A 14,880-nucleotide genomic window follows, 5' to 3' on the forward strand; every position below is an offset into this window, starting at 1 on the left:
GTGAAAGCAATCGCAAAAGTCCAGCAGCTGCTGACTCCCAAACACAAGGCGCTGGCTATGTTCTTGCTTCTCGACAACTCAACGCAGCCCTTCATTTCTGCAGCTGCCATCGAGTTCTCTGCATCTCGAGCCTTCGGAAACGAGCACGAGTTTCCCAAGAGGGGCTTCATCAGGACGAAGTCAAAACCCAGGAAAATTGTCTCGGAGCACCTTCAATAAAGCATGCCAGCAGTGCATTGAAAAGGCAGGGAGCTTTAGCCACCGTCCTCTATCAGTCGCAAGGCTGTGCACACAATTTCGTCTCTCTGCAGCAACGTTCTTCGCCCTCGTACAAGCTACAGCTCTCTCCGGCTCCCGGAGCAGGAGAAGCGGCTGCTTCGCGCACACAACAGCGGAGCGGCAGCCGTACTCTCCGAAGCGCTGCTTCAGCCGAAAGACGCCGGCCACCGGCGCTTGGCTTCGGACAGCTCCGGAGAGCCGTAGTGTGCATCTGCACTAGACTGCATCATAGCGAAAAGCTTTGGCAGTGTGTCTCGCAGGGAGATAGCTTAGGAGCGCAGCGCACTTATGCCTCCCTTGTCCAAAAACACGATTTTACTGCACACTCCAAAAATAGTGCTCTTTCCTGGGCAATACGTAAGCTGCTATCTAGCGGCCGTGATTTTTCGGCTACTGTTGCTCAGCTAGTTGTTTTAACGTGCACAGGCCGTCCTGGCTTTCAGTGCACAGTGATAGCAATCGCAAAAGTCTAGCAGCTGCTGACTTCCAAACACAAGGCGCTGGCTATGTTCTTGCTTCTCGACAACTCAAAGCAGCTCTTCATTTCTGCAGTTGCCATCGAGGTCTCTCCATCTCGGAGACTCAGAGGACGAGCACGAGTTTCCCAGGAGGGGCTGCATCAGGACGAATTCAAAACTCAGGAAAATTGTCCTGGAACACCTTCCCTAAGGATGCTAGAATGGAATTGAAGAGGCAGGCGAGCGGCCACCACGGTCCTCTAGCAGTCCTTAGGGTGCGCGCAGAAGGCCGGTGCTCTGCGGCTTCGTTCTTCGCCCTCGTACAAGCTACCGCTCTCTCCGGCTCCCGGAGCAGGAGAAGCGGCTGCTTCGCGCACACAACAGCGGAGCGGCAGCCGTACGCTCCGAAGCGCTGCTTCAGCCGAAAGACGCCGGCCACCGGCGCTTGGCTTCGGACAGCTCCGGAGAGCCGTAGTGTGCGTCTGCACTAGACTGCATCCTAGCGAAAAGCTTTGGCAGTGTGTCTCGCAGGGAGATACCTTAGGAGCGCAGGGCACTTTTGCCTCCCTTGTCCAGAAACACGCATTTGCTGCACACTCCAAAAACACTGCTCTTCCTATGGTAATCTGTAAGCTGCTGTCTGACGCCCGTTCTCTTCTGCCCACTCTTGCCCAGCTCGTTGTTTTAACGTGCACAGGCCGTCCTGGCTTTCAGTGCACAGTGATAGCAATCGCAAAAGTCTAGCAGCTGCTGACTTCCAAACACAAGGCGCTGGCTATGTTCTTGCTTCTCGACAACTCAACGCAGCCCTTCATTTCTGCAGCTGCCATCGAGTTCTCTGCATCTCGAGCCTTCGGAAACGAGCACGAGTTTCCCAAGAGGGGCTTCATCAGGACGAAGTCAAAACTCAGGAAAATTGTCTCGGAGCACCTTCAATAAAGCATGCCAGCAGTGCATTGAAAAGGCAGGGAGCTTTAGCCACCGTCCTCTATCAGTCGCAAGGCTGTGCACACAATTTCGTCTCTCTGCAGCAACGTTCTTCGCCCTCGTACAAGCTACAGCTCTCTCCGGCTCCCGGAGCAGGAGAAGCGGCTGCTTCGCGCACACAACAGCGGAGCGGCAGCCGTACGCTCCGAAGCGCTGCTTCAGCCGAAAGACGCCGGCCACCGGCGCTTGGCTTCGGACAGCTCCGGAGAGCCGTAGTGTGCGTCTGCACTAGACTGCATCATAGCGAAAAGCTTTGGCAGTGTGTCTCGCAGAGAGATAGCTTAGGAGCGCAGCGCACTTATGCCTCCCTTGTCCAGAAACACGATTTTACTGCACACTCCAAAAACAATGCTCTTTCCAGGGCAATATATAAGCTGATTTCTGACGGCCGTGATCTTTCGATTACTCTTGCTCAGCTAGTTGTTTTAACGTGCACATGCCGTCCTGGCATTCAGTGCACAGTGATAGCAATCGCAAAAGTCTAGCAGCTGCTGACTTCCAAACACAAGGCGCTGGCTATGTTCTTGCTTCTCGACAACTCAACGCAGCCCTTCATTTCTGCACTTGCCAACGAGGTCTCTGCACTCGGAGCCTCAGAGGACGCGCACGAGTTTCCCAGGAGGGGCTGCATCAGGACGACTTCAAAACTCAGGAAAATTGTCCTGGAACACCTTCCCTAAGGATGCTAGAATGGAATTGAAGAGGCAGGCGAGCGGCCACCACGGTCCTCTAGCACTCCTTAGGGTGCGCGGAGAAGCCGGGTGCTCTGCGGCTTCGTTCTTCGCCCTCGTACAAGCTACCGCTCTCTCCGCTCCCGGAGCAGGAGAAGCGGCTGCTTCGCGCACACAACAGCGGAGCGGCAGCCGTACTCTCCGAAGCGCTGCTTCAGCCGAAAGACGCCGGCCACCGGCGCTTGGCTTCGGACAGCTCCGGAGAGCCGTAGTGTGCGTCTGCACTAGACTGCATCCTAGCGAAAAGCTTTGGCAGTGTGTCTCGCAGGGAGATAGCTTAGGAGCGCAGCGCACTTTTGCCTCCCTTGTCCAGAAACACGCATTTGCTGCACACTCCAAAAACACTGCTCTTCCTATGGTAATATGTAAGCTGCTGTCTGACGCCCGTTCTCTTCTGCCCACTCTTGCCCAGCTCGTTGTTTTAACGTGCACGTGCCGTCCTGGCATTCAGTGCACAGTGAAAGCAATCGCAAAAGTCCAGCAGCTGCTGACTCCCAAACACAAGGCGCTGGCTATGTTCTTGCTTCTCGACAACTCAACGCAGCCCTTCATTTCTGCAGCTGCCATCGAGTTCTCTGCATCTCGAGCCTTCGGAAACGAGCACGAGTTTCCCAAGAGGGGCTTCATCAGGACGAAGTCAAAACCCAGGAAAATTGTCTCGGAGCACCTTCAATAAAGCATGCCAGCAGTGCATTGAAAAGGCAGGGAGCTTTAGCCACCGTCCTCTATCAGTCGCAAGGCTGTGCACACAATTTCGTCTCTCTGCAGCAACGTTCTTCGCCCTCGTACAAGCTACAGCTCTCTCCGGCTCCCGGAGCAGGAGAAGCGGCTGCTTCGCGCACACAACAGCGGAGCGGCAGCCGTACTCTCCGAAGCGCTGCTTCAGCCGAAAGACGCCGGCCACCGGCGCTTGGCTTCGGACAGCTCCGGAGAGCCGTAGTGTGCATCTGCACTAGACTGCATCATAGCGAAAAGCTTTGGCAGTGTGTCTCGCAGGGAGATAGCTTAGGAGCGCAGCGCACTTATGCCTCCCTTGTCCAAAAACACGATTTTACTGCACACTCCAAAAATAGTGCTCTTTCCTGGGCAATACGTAAGCTGCTATCTAGCGGCCGTGATTTTTTGGCTACTGTTGCTCAGCTAGTTGTTTTAACGTGCACAGGCCGTCCTGGCTTTCAGTGCACAGTGATAGCAATCGCAAAAGTCCAGCAGCTGCTGACTGCCAAACACAAGGCGCTGGCTATGTTCTTGCTTCTCGACAACTCAACGCAGCTCTTCATTTCTGCAGTTGCCATCGAGGTCTCTGCATCTCGGAGACTCAGAGGACGAGCACGAGTTTCCCAGGAGGGGCTGCATCAGGACGAATTCAAAACTCAGGAAAATTGTCCTGGAACACCTTCCCTAAGGATGCTAGAATGGAATTGAAGAGGCAGGCGAGCGGCCACCACGGTCCTCTAGCAGTCCTTAGGGTGCGCGCAGAAGACCGGTGCTCTGCGGCTTCGTTCTTCGCCCTCGTACAAGCTACCGCTCTCTCCGGCTCCCGGAGCAGGAGAAGCGGCTGCTTCGCGCACACAACAGCGGAGCGGCAGCCGTACGCTCCGAAGCGCTGCTTCAGCCGAAAGACGCCGGCCACCGGCGCTTGGCTTCGGACAGCTCCGGAGAGCCGTAGTGTGCGTCTGCACTAGACTGCATCCTAGCGAAAAGCTTTGGCAGTGTGTCTCGCAGGGAGATACCTTAGGAGCGCAGCGCACTTTTGCCTCCCTTGTCCAGAAAGACGCATTTGCTGCACACTCCAAAAACACTGCTCTTCCTATGGTAATATGTAAGCTGCTGTCTGACGCCCGTTCTCTTCTGCCCACTCTTGCCCAGCTCGTTGTTTTAACGTGCACGTGCCGTCCTGGCTTTCAGTGCACAGTGAAAGCAATCGCAAAAGTCCAGCAGCTGCTGACTGCCAAACACAAGGCGCTGGCTATGTTCTTGCTTCTCGACAACTCAACGCAGCCCTTCATTTCTGCAGCTGCCATCGAGTTCTCTGCATCTCGAGCCTTCGGAAACGAGCACGAGTTTCCCAAGAGGGGCTTCATCAGGACGAAGTCAAAACCCAGGAAAATTGTCTCGGAGCACCTTCAATAAAGCATGCCAGCAGTGCATTGAAAAGGCAGGGAGCTTTAGCCACCGTCCTCTATCAGTCGCAAGGCTGTGCACACAATTTCGTCTCTCTGCAGCAACGTTCTTCGCCCTCGTACAAGCTACAGCTCTCTCCGGCTCCCGGAGCAGGAGAAGCGGCTGCTTCGCGCACACAACAGCGGAGCGGCAGCCGTACTCTCCGAAGCGCTGCTTCAGCCGAAAGACGCCGGCCACCGGCGCTTGGCTTCGGACAGCTCCGGAGAGCCGTAGTGTGCGTCTGCACTAGACTGCATCATAGCGAAAAGCTTTGGCAGTGTGTCTCGCAGAGAGATAGCTTAGGAGCGCAGCGCACTTATGCCTCCCTTGTCCAAAAACACGATTTTACTGCACACTCCAAAAATAGTGCTCTTTCCTGGGCAATACGTAAGCTGCTATCTAGCGGCCGTGATTTTTCGGCTACTGTTGCTCAGCTAGTTGTTTTAACGTGCACAGGCCGTCCTGGCTTTCAGTGCACAGTGATAGCAATCGCAAAAGTCCAGCAGCTGCTGACTCCCAAACACAAGGCGCTGGCTATGTTCTTGCTTCTCGACAACTCAACGCAGCCCTTCATTTCTGCACTTGCCAACGAGGTCTCTGCACTCGGAGCCTCAGAGGACGCGCACGAGTTTCCCAGGAGGGGCTGCATCAGGACGAATTCAAAACTCAGGAAAATTGTCCTGGAACACCTTCCCTAAGGATGCTAGAAAGGAATTGAAGAGGCAGGCGAGCGGCCACCACGGTCCTCTAGCACTCCTTAGGGTGCGCGGAGAAGCCGGGTGCTCTGCGGCTTCGTTCTTCGCCCTCGTACAAGCTACCGCTCTCTCCGCTCCCGGAGCAGGAGAAGCGGCTGCTTCGCGCACACAACAGCGGAGCGGCAGCCGTACGCTCCGAAGCGCTGCTTCAGCCGAAAGACGCCGGCCACCGGCGCTTGGCTTCGGACAGCTCCGGAGAGCCGTAGTGTGCGTCTGCACTAGACTGCATCCTAGCGAAAAGCTTTGGCAGTGTGTCTCGCAGGGAGATAGCTTAGGAGCGCAGCGCACTTTTGCCTCCCTTGTCCAGAAACACGCATTTGCTGCACACTCCAAAAACACTGCTCTTCCTATGGTAATATGTAAGCTGCTGTCTGACGCCCGTTCTCTTCTGCCCACTCTTGCCCAGCTCGTTGTTTTAACGTGCACGTGCCGTCCTGGCATTCAGTGCACAGTGAAAGCAATCGCAAAAGTCCAGCAGCTGCTGACTGCCAAACACAAGGCGCTGGCTATGTTCTTGCTTCTCGACAACTCAACGCAGCCCTTCATTTCTGCAGCTGCCATCGAGTTCTCTGCATCTCGAGCCTTCGGAAACGAGCACGAGTTTCCCAAGAGGGGCTTCATCAGGACGAAGTCAAAACTCAGGAAAATTGTCTCGGAGCACCTTCAATAAAGCATGCCAGCAGTGCATTGAAAAGGCAGGGAGCTTTAGCCACCGTCCTCTATCAGTCGCAAGGCTGTGCACACAATTTCGTCTCTCTGCAGCAACGTTCTTCGCCCTCGTACAAGCTACAGCTCTCTCCGGCTCCCGGAGCAGGAGAAGCGGCTGCTTCGCGCACACAACAGCGGAGCGGCAGCCGTACTCTCCGAAGCGCTGCTTCAGCCGAAAGACGCCGGCCACCGGCGCTTGGCTTCGGACAGCTCCGGAGAGCCGTAGTGTGCGTCTGCACTAGACTGCATCCTAGCGAAAAGCTTTGGCAGTGTGTCTCGCAGGGAGATAGCTTAGGAGCGCAGCGCACTTATGCCTCCCTTGTCCAAAAACACGATTTTACTGCACACTCCAAAAATAGTGCTCTTTCCTGGGCAATACGTAAGCTGCTATCTAGCGGCCGTGACTTTTCGGCTACTCTTGCTCAGCTAGTTGTTTTAACGTGCACGTGCCGTCCTGGCTTTCAGTGCACAGTGATAGCAATCGCAAAAGTCTAGCAGCTGCTGACTTCCAAACACAAGGCGCTGGCTATGTTCTTGCTTCTCGACAACTCAACGCAGCCCTTCATTTCTGCAGTTGCCATCGAGGTCTCTGCATCTCGGAGACTCAGAGGACGAGCACGAGTTTCCCAGGAGGGGCTGCATCAGGACGAATTCAAAACTCAGGAAAATTGTCCTGGAACACCTTCCCTAAGGATGCTAGAATGGAATTGAAGAGGCAGGCGAGCGGCCACCACGGTCCTCTAGCACTCCTTAGGGTGCGCGGAGAAGCCGGGTGCTCTGCGGCTTCGTTCTTCGCCCTCGTACAAGCTACCGCTCTCTCCGCTCCCGGAGCAGGAGAAGCGGCTGCTTCGCGCACACAACAGCGGAGCGGCAGCCGTACGCTCCGAAGCGCTGCTTCAGCCGAAAGACGCCGGCCACCGGCGCTTGGCTTCGGACAGCTCCGGAGAGCCGTAGTGTGCGTCTGCACTAGACTGCATCCTAGCGAAAAGCTTTGGCAGTGTGTCTCGCAGGGAGATAGCTTAGGAGCGCAGCGCACTTTTGCCTCCCTTGTCCAGAAACACGCATTTGCTGCACACTCCAAAAACACTGCTCTTCCTATGGTAATATGTAAGCTGCTGTCTGACGCCCGTTCTCTTCTGCCCACTCTTGCCCAGCTCGTTGTTTTAACGTGCACGTGCCGTCCTGGCATTCAGTGCACAGTGAAAGCAATCGCAAAAGTCCAGCAGCTGCTGACTGCCAAACACAAGGCGCTGGCTATGTTCTTGCTTCTCGACAACTCAACGCAGCCCTTCATTTCTGCAGCTGCCATCGAGTTCTCTGCATCTCGAGCCTTCGGAAACGAGCACGAGTTTCCCAAGAGGGGCTTCATCAGGACGAAGTCAAAACCCAGGAAAATTGTCTCGGAGCACCTTCAATAAAGCATGCCAGCAGTGCATTGAAAAGGCAGGGAGCTTTAGCCACCGTCCTCTATCAGTCGCAAGGCTGTGCACACAATTTCGTCTCTCTGCAGCAACGTTCTTCGCCCTCGTACAAGCTACAGCTCTCTCCGGCTCCCGGAGCAGGAGAAGCGGCTGCTTCGCGCACACAACAGCGGAGCGGCAGCCGTACTCTCCGAAGCGCTGCTTCAGCCGAAAGACGCCGGCCACCGGCGCTTGGCTTCGGACAGCTCCGGAGAGCCGTAGTGTGCATCTGCACTAGACTGCATCATAGCGAAAAGCTTTGGCAGTGTGTCTCGCAGAGAGATAGCTTAGGAGCGCAGCGCACTTATGCCTCCCTTGTCCAAAAACACGATTTTACTGCACACTCCAAAAATAGTGCTCTTTCCTGGGCAATACGTAAGCTGCTATCTAGCGGCCGTGATTTTTCGGCTACTGTTGCTCAGCTAGTTGTTTTAACGTGCACAGGCCGTCCTGGCTTTCAGTGCACAGTGATAGCAATCGCAAAAGTCTAGCAGCTGCTGACTTCCAAACACAAGGCGCTGGCTATGTTCTTGCTTCTCGACAACTCAAAGCAGCTCTTCATTTCTGCAGTTGCCATCGAGGTCTCTCCATCTCGGAGACTCAGAGGACGAGCACGAGTTTCCCAGGAGGGGCTGCATCAGGACGAATTCAAAACTCAGGAAAATTGTCCTGGAACACCTTCCCTAAGGATGCTAGAATGGAATTGAAGAGGCAGGCGAGCGGCCACCACGGTCCTCTAGCAGTCCTTAGGGTGCGCGCAGAAGGCCGGTGCTCTGCGGCTTCGTTCTTCGCCCTCGTACAAGCTACCGCTCTCTCCGGCTCCCGGAGCAGGAGAAGCGGCTGCTTCGCGCACACAACAGCGGAGCGGCAGCCGTACGCTCCGAAGCGCTGCTTCAGCCGAAAGACGCCGGCCACCGGCGCTTGGCTTCGGACAGCTCCGGAGAGCCGTAGTGTGCGTCTGCACTAGACTGCATCCTAGCGAAAAGCTTTGGCAGTGTGTCTCGCAGGGAGATACCTTAGGAGCGCAGGGCACTTTTGCCTCCCTTGTCCAGAAAGACGCATTTGCTGCACACTCCAAAAACACTGCTCTTCCTATGGTAATCTGTAAGCTGCTGTCTGACGCCCGTTCTCTTCTGCCCACTCTTGCCCAGCTCGTTGTTTTAACGTGCACAGGCCGTCCTGGCTTTCAGTGCACAGTGATAGCAATCGCAAAAGTCTAGCAGCTGCTGACTTCCAAACACAAGGCGCTGGCTATGTTCTTGCTTCTCGACAACTCAACGCAGCCCTTCATTTCTGCAGCTGCCATCGAGTTCTCTGCATCTCGAGCCTTCGGAAACGAGCACGAGTTTCCCAAGAGGGGCTTCATCAGGACGAAGTCAAAACCCAGGAAAATTGTCTCGGAGCACCTTCAATAAAGCATGCCAGCAGTGCATTGAAAAGGCAGGGAGCTTTAGCCACCGTCCTCTATCAGTCGCAAGGCTGTGCACACAATTTCGTCTCTCTGCAGCAACGTTCTTCGCCCTCGTACAAGCTACAGCTCTCTCCGGCTCCCGGAGCAGGAGAAGCGGCTGCTTCGCGCACACAACAGCGGAGCGGCAGCCCTACGCTCCGAAGCGCTGCTTCAGCCGAAAGACGCCGGCCACCGGCGCTTGGCTTCGGACAGCTCCGGAGAGCCGTAGTGTGCGTCTGCACTAGACTGCATCATAGCGAAAAGCTTTGGCAGTGTGTCTCGCAGAGAGATAGCTTAGGAGCGCAGCGCACTTATGCCTCCCTTGTCCAGAAACACGATTTTACTGCACACTCCAAAAACAATGCTCTTTCCAGGGCAATATATAAGCTGATTTCTGACGGCCGTGATCTTTCGATTACTCTTGCTCAGCTAGTTGTTTTAACGTGCACATGCCGTCCTGGCATTCAGTGCACAGTGATAGCAATCGCAAAAGTCTAGCAGCTGCTGACTTCCAAACACAAGGCGCTGGCTATGTTCTTGCTTCTCGACAACTCAACGCAGCCCTTCATTTCTGCACTTGCCAACGAGGTCTCTGCACTCGGAGCCTCAGAGGACGCGCACGAGTTTCCCAGGAGGGGCTGCATCAGGACGACTTCAAAACTCAGGAAAATTGTCCTGGAACACCTTCCCTAAGGATGCTAGAATGGAATTGAAGAGGCAGGCGAGCGGCCACCACGGTCCTCTAGCACTCCTTAGGGTGCGCGGAGAAGCCGGGTGCTCTGCGGCTTCGTTCTTCGCCCTCGTACAAGCTACCGCTCTCTCCGCTCCCGGAGCAGGAGAAGCGGCTGCTTCGCGCACACAACAGCGGAGCGGCAGCCGTACGCTCCGAAGCGCTGCTTCAGCCGAAAGACGCCGGCCACCGGCGCTTGGCTTCGGACAGCTCCGGAGAGCCGTAGTGTGCGTCTGCACTAGACTGCATCCTAGCGAAAAGCTTTGGCAGTGTGTCTCGCAGGGAGATAGCTTAGGAGCGCAGCGCACTTATGCCTCCCTTGTCCAGAAACACGCATTTGCTGCACACTCCAAAAACACTGCTCTTCCTATGGTAATATGTAAGCTGCTGTCTGACGCCCGTTCTCTTCTGCCCACTCTTGCCCAGCTCGTTGTTTTAACGTGCACGTGCCGTCCTGGCATTCAGTGCACAGTGAAAGCAATCGCAAAAGTCCAGCAGCTGCTGACTGCCAAACACAAGGCGCTGGCTATGTTCTTGCTTCTCGACAACTCAACGCAGCCCTTCATTTCTGCAGCTGCCATCGAGTTCTCTGCATCTCGAGCCTTCGGAAACGAGCACGAGTTTCCCAAGAGGGGCTTCATCAGGACGAAGTCAAAACCCAGGAAAATTGTCTCGGAGCACCTTCAATAAAGCATGCCAGCAGTGCATTGAAAAGGCAGGGAGCTTTAGCCACCGTCCTCTATCAGTCGCAAGGCTGTGCACACAATTTCGTCTCTCTGCAGCAACGTTCTTCGCCCTCGTACAAGCTACAGCTCTCTCCGGCTCCCGGAGCAGGAGAAGCGGCTGCTTCGCGCACACAACAGCGGAGCGGCAGCCGTACTCTCCGAAGCGCTGCTTCAGCCGAAAGACGCCGGCCACCGGCGCTTGGCTTCGGACAGCTCCGGAGAGCCGTAGTGTGCATCTGCACTAGACTGCATCATAGCGAAAAGCTTTGGCAGTGTGTCTCGCAGGGAGATAGCTTAGGAGCGCAGCGCACTTATGCCTCCCTTGTCCAAAAACACGATTTTACTGCACACTCCAAAAATAGTGCTCTTTCCTGGGCAATACGTAAGCTGCTATCTAGCGGCCGTGATTTTTCGGCTACTGTTGCTCAGCTAGTTGTTTTAACGTGCACAGGCCGTCCTGGCTTTCAGTGCACAGTGATAGCAATCGCAAAAGTCTAGCAGCTGCTGACTTCCAAACACAAGGCGCTGGCTATGTTCTTGCTTCTCGACAACTCAACGCAGCTCTTCATTTCTGCAGTTGCCATCGAGGTCTCTGCATCTCGGAGACTCAGAGGACGAGCACGAGTTTCCCAGGAGGGGCTGCATCAGGACGAATTCAAAACTCAGGAAAATTGTCCTGGAACACCTTCCCTAAGGATGCTAGAATGGAATTGAAGAGGCAGGCGAGCGGCCACCACGGTCCTCTAGCAGTCCTTAGGGTGCGCGCAGAAGACCGGTGCTCTGCGGCTTCGTTCTTCGCCCTCGTACAAGCTACCGCTCTCTCCGGCTCCCGGAGCAGGAGAAGCGGCTGCTTCGCGCACACAACAGCGGAGCGGCAGCCGTACGCTCCGAAGCGCTGCTTCAGCCGAAAGACGCCGGCCACCGGCGCTTGGCTTCGGACAGCTCCGGAGAGCCGTAGTGTGCGTCTGCACTAGACTGCATCCTAGCGAAAAGCTTTGGCAGTGTGTCTCGCAGGGAGATACCTTAGGAGCGCAGCGCACTTTTGCCTCCCTTGTCCAGAAAGACGCATTTGCTGCACACTCCAAAAACACTGCTCTTCCTATGGTAATATGTAAGCTGCTGTCTGACGCCCGTTCTCTTCTGCCCACTCTTGCCCAGCTCGTTGTTTTAACGTGCACGTGCCGTCCTGGCTTTCAGTGCACAGTGAAAGCAATCGCAAAAGTCCAGCAGCTGCTGACTGCCAAACACAAGGCGCTGGCTATGTTCTTGCTTCTCGACAACTCAACGCAGCCCTTCATTTCTGCAGCTGCCATCGAGTTCTCTGCATCTCGAGCCTTCGGAAACGAGCACGAGTTTCCCAAGAGGGGCTTCATCAGGACGAAGTCAAAACCCAGGAAAATTGTCTCGGAGCACCTTCAATAAAGCATGCCAGCAGTGCATTGAAAAGGCAGGGAGCTTTAGCCACCGTCCTCTATCAGTCGCAAGGCTGTGCACACAATTTCGTCTCTCTGCAGCAACGTTCTTCGCCCTCGTACAAGCTACAGCTCTCTCCGGCTCCCGGAGCAGGAGAAGCGGCTGCTTCGCGCACACAACAGCGGAGCGGCAGCCGTACTCTCCGAAGCGCTGCTTCAGCCGAAAGACGCCGGCCACCGGCGCTTGGCTTCGGACAGCTCCGGAGAGCCGTAGTGTGCGTCTGCACTAGACTGCATCATAGCGAAAAGCTTTGGCAGTGTGTCTCGCAGGGAGATAGCTTAGGAGCGCAGCGCACTTATGCCTCCCTTGTCCAAAAACACGATTTTACTGCACACTCCAAAAATAGTGCTCTTTCCTGGGCAATACGTAAGCTGCTATCTAGCGGCCGTGATTTTTCGGCTACTGTTGCTCAGCTAGTTGTTTTAACGTGCACAGGCCGTCCTGGCTTTCAGTGCACAGTGATAGCAATCGCAAAAGTCCAGCAGCTGCTGACTCCCAAACACAAGGCGCTGGCTATGTTCTTGCTTCTCGACAACTCAACGCAGCCCTTCATTTCTGCACTTGCCAACGAGGTCTCTGCACTCGGAGCCTCAGAGGACGCGCACGAGTTTCCCAGGAGGGGCTGCATCAGGACGAATTCAAAACTCAGGAAAATTGTCCTGGAACACCTTCCCTAAGGATGCTAGAATGGAATTGAAGAGGCAGGCGAGCGGCCACCACGGTCCTCTAGCACTCCTTAGGGTGCGCGGAGAAGCCGGGTGCTCTGCGGCTTCGTTCTTCGCCCTCGTACAAGCTACCGCTCTCTCCGCTCCCGGAGCAGGAGAAGCGGCTGCTTCGCGCACACAACAGCGGAGCGGCAGCCGTACGCTCCGAAGCGCTGCTTCAGCCGAAAGACGCCGGCCACCGGCGCTTGGCTTCGGACAGCTCCGGAGAGCCGTAGTGTGCGTCTGCACTAGACTGCATCCTAGCGAAAAGCTTTGGCAGTGTGTCTCGCAGGGAGATAGCTTAGGAGCGCAGCGCACTTTTGCCTCCCTTGTCCAGAAACACGCATTTGCTGCACACTCCAAAAACACTGCTCTTCCTATGGTAATATGTAAGCTGCTGTCTGACGCCCGTTCTCTTCTGCCCACTCTTGCCCAGCTCGTTGTTTTAACGTGCACGTGCCGTCCTGGCATTCAGTGCACAGTGAAAGCAATCGCAAAAGTCCAGCAGCTGCTGACTGCCAAACACAAGGCGCTGGCTATGTTCTTGCTTCTCGACAACTCAACGCAGCCCTTCATTTCTGCAGCTGCCATCGAGTTCTCTGCATCTCGAGCCTTCGGAAACGAGCACGAGTTTCCCAAGAGGGGCTTCATCAGGACGAAGTCAAAACCCAGGAAAATTGTCTCGGAGCACCTTCAATAAAGCATGCCAGCAGTGCATTGAAAAGGCAGGGAGCTTTAGCCACCGTCCTCTATCAGTCGCAAGGCTGTGCACACAATTTCGTCTCTCTGCAGCAACGTTCTTCGCCCTCGTACAAGCTACAGCTCTCTCCGGCTCCCGGAGCAGGAGAAGCGGCTGCTTCGCGCACACAACAGCGGAGCGGCAGCCGTACTCTCCGAAGCGCTGCTTCAGCCGAAAGACGCCGGCCACCGGCGCTTGGCTTCGGACAGCTCCGGAGAGCCGTAGTGTGCGTCTGCACTAGACTGCATCATAGCGAAAAGCTTTGGCAGTGTGTCTCGCAGAGAGATAGCTTAGGAGCGCAGCGCACTTATGCCTCCCTTGTCCAAAAACACGATTTTACTGCACACTCCAAAAATAGTGCTCTTTCCTGGGCAATACGTAAGCTGCTATCTAGCGGCCGTGATTTTTCGGCTACTGTTGCTCAGCTAGTTGTTTTAACGTGCACAGGCCGTCCTGGCTTTCAGTGCACAGTGATAGCAATCGCAAAAGTCCAGCAGCTGCTGACTCCCAAACACAAGGCGCTGGCTATGTTCTTGCTTCTCGACAACTCAACGCAGCCCTTCATTTCTGCACTTGCCAACGAGGTCTCTGCACTCGGAGCCTCAGAGGACGCGCACGAGTTTCCCAGGAGGGGCTGCATCAGGACGAATTCAAAACTCAGGAAAATTGTCCTGGAACACCTTCCCTAAGGATGCTAGAAAGGAATTGAAGAGGCAGGCGAGCGGCCACCACGGTCCTCTAGCACTCCTTAGGGTGCGCGGAGAAGCCGGGTGCTCTGCGGCTTCGTTCTTCGCCCTCGTACAAGCTACCGCTCTCTCCGCTCCCGGAGCAGGAGAAGCGGCTGCTTCGCGCACACAACAGCGGAGCGGCAGCCGTACGCTCCGAAGCGCTGCTTCAGCCGAAAGACGCCGGCCACCGGCGCTTGGCTTCGGACAGCTCCGGAGAGCCGTAGTGTGCGTCTGCACTAGACTGCATCCTAGCGAAAAGCTTTGGCAGTGTGTCTCGCAGGGAGATACCTTAGGAGCGCAGCGCACTTTTGCCTCCCTTGTCCAGAAAGACGCATTTGCTGCACACTCCAAAAACACTGCTCTTCCTATGGTAATATGTAAGCTGCTGTCTGACGCCCGTTCTCTTCTGCCCACTCTTGCCCAGCTCGTTGTTTTAACGTGCACGTGCCGTCCTGGCATTCAGTGCACAGTGAAAGCAATCGCAAAAGTCCAGCAGCTGCTGACTGCCAAACACAAGGCGCTGGCTATGTTCTTGCTTCTCGACAACTCAACGCAGCCCTTCATTTCTGCAGCTGCCATCGAGTTCTCTGCATCTCGAGCCTTCGGAAACGAGCACGAGTTTCCCAAGAGGGGCTTCATCAGGACGAAGTCAAAACCCAGGAAAATTGTCTCGGAGCACCTTCAATAAAGCATGCCAGCAGTGCATTGAAAAGGCAGGGAGCTTTAGCCACCGTCCTCTATCAGTCGCAAGGCTGTGCACACAATTTCGTCTCTCTGCAGCAACGTTCTT

Source organism: Lonchura striata, chromosome 24 (genome assembly GCF_046129695.1).
Source record: "Lonchura striata isolate bLonStr1 chromosome 24, bLonStr1.mat, whole genome shotgun sequence".
NCBI classification, from domain to species: domain Eukaryota; kingdom Metazoa; phylum Chordata; class Aves; order Passeriformes; family Estrildidae; genus Lonchura; species Lonchura striata.